This window comes from Physeter macrocephalus, chromosome 2, assembly GCF_002837175.3.
Source record: "Physeter macrocephalus isolate SW-GA chromosome 2, ASM283717v5, whole genome shotgun sequence".
Classification (NCBI taxonomy): Eukaryota; Metazoa; Chordata; class Mammalia; order Artiodactyla; family Physeteridae; genus Physeter; species Physeter macrocephalus.
Window position 1 is genome coordinate 12,576,966 of NC_041215.1, and position 2,394 is coordinate 12,579,359.

Below are 2,394 nucleotides of genomic sequence, written 5' to 3' on the forward strand. Positions count from 1 at the left end.
GAACCCTTGCATTCCTGGGATAAACCCCACTTGATCATGGTGTATGATCCTTTTAATATGCTGTTGGATTCTGTTTGCTAGTATTTTGTTGAGGATTTTTGCATCTATGTTCATCAGTGATATTGGCCTGTAGTTTTATTTTTTTGTGGCATCTTTGTCTGGTTTTGGTATCAGGGTGATGGTGGCCTCATAGAATTAGTTTGGGAGTGTTCCTCCCTCTGCTGTATTTTGGAAGATTTTGAGAAGGATAGGTGTTAGCTCTTCTCTGAATGTTTGAAAGAATTTGCCTGTGAAACCACCTGGTTGGGGCTTTTGTATGTTGGTGGATTTTTAATCACAGTTTCAATTTCAGTGCTTCTGATTGGTCTCTTTATATTTTCTATTTCTTCCTGTTTCAGTCTTGGAAGGTTGTGCTTGTCTAAGAATTTGTTCCTTACTTCCAGGTTGTCCATTTTATTGGCATAGGGTTGCTTGTAGTAGTCTCTCATGATCCTTTGTATCTCTGCAGTGTCAGTTGTTACTTCTCCTATTTCATTTCTAATTCTGTTGATTGGAGTCTTCTCCCTTTTTTTCCTTGATCTGTCTGGCTAATGGTTTATCAATTTTGTTTATCTTCTCAAAAAACCAGCTTTAATTTTATTGATCTTTGCTATTGTTTCCTTCATTTCTTTTTCATTTATTTCTGTTCTGCTCTTTATGATTTCTCTCCTTCTGCTAACTTTGGGGTTTTTTATTCTTCTTTCTCAAATTGCTTTAGGTGTAAGGTTAGGTTGTTTATTTGAGATTTTTCTTGTCTACTGTGGTAGGATTGTATTGCTATAAACTTCCCTCTTAGAAATGCTTTTTCTGTATCCCATAGGTTTTGGGTCATCGTGTTTTCATTGCCATTTATTTCTAGGTATTTTTTTATTTCTTCAGTGATCTCTTGGTTATTTAGTAGTGTGTTGTTTAGCCTCCATGTGCTTGTAATTTTTAGGTTTTTTTTCCCTGTAATTGATATCTAGTCTCATAGTGTTGTGGTTGGAAAAGATACTTGATATGATTTCAATTTTCTTAAATTTACCAAGGCTTGATTTGTGACCTAAGATATCATCTATCTTACAGAATGTTCCATAAGCACTTGAGAAGAAAGTGTAATCTGTTGTTTTTGAATGGAATGTCCTATAAATATCAATTAAGTCCATCTTGTTTAATGTGTCATTTAAAGCTTTTGTTTCCTTATTTATTTTCATTTTGGATGATATGTCCATTGGTGAAAGTGGTGTGTTAACGTCCCCTACTATGAATGTGTTACTGTCACTTTCCCCTTCTATTGCTGTTAGCATTTACCTTATGTATTGAGGTGCTCCTATGTTGGATGCATAAATATTTACAATTGTTATATCTTCTTCTTAGAATGATCCCTTGATCATTATGTAGTGTCCTTCTTTGTCTCTTGTAATAGTGTTTATTTTAAAGTCTATTTTTTCTGATATGTGAATTGCTACTCCAGCTTTCTTTTGATTTCCATTTGCATGGAATACCGTTTTCCATCCCCTCACTTTCTGTCTGCATGTGTCCCTACGTCTGAAGTGGGTCTCTTGTAAACAGTGTATATACGGTCTTGTTTTTGTATCCATTCAGCCAGTCTATGTCTTTTGGTTGGAGCATTTTTCCATCACTTAAAATATGTCCTGCCACTCCCTTCTGGCCTGCAGAATTTCTGCTGAAAGATCAGCTGTTAACCTTATGGGGATTCCCTTTTATGTTATTTGTTGCTTTTCCCTTGCTGCTTTTAATATTTTTTCTTTGTATTTAATTTTTGATACTTTGATTAATATGTGTCCTGATGTGTTCTTGGATTTATCCTATATGGGATTTTCTTCACTTCCTGGACTTGATTGACTATTCCTTTCCCATATTAGGGAAGTTTTCAACTATAATCTCTTCAAATATTTTCTCACATCCTTTCTTTCTCTCTTCTTCTTCTGGGACCCCTATAATAAGAATGTTGGTGTGTTTAATGTTGTCCCAGAGATTTCTGAGATGATCTTCAATTCTTTTCATTCTTTTTTCTTTATTCTGCTCTGTGGTAGTTATTTCCGCTATTTTACCTTCTAGATCACTTATCCATTCTTCTGCTTCAGTTATTCTGCTATTGATTCCTTCTAGAGAATTTTAAATTTCATTTATTGTGTTGTTCATCATTGTTTGCTCTTTAGTTCTTCTAGGTCCTTGTTAAAGGTTCCTTGTATTTCCTCCATTCTATTTCCAAGATTTTGGATCATATTTACTATCATTACTCTGAATTCTTTTTCAGGTAGACTGCCTATTTCCTCTTCATTTGTTTGGTCTGGTGGGTTTTTACCTTGCTCCTTCATCTGCTGCATATTTCTCTGTCTTCTCATTTTGTTT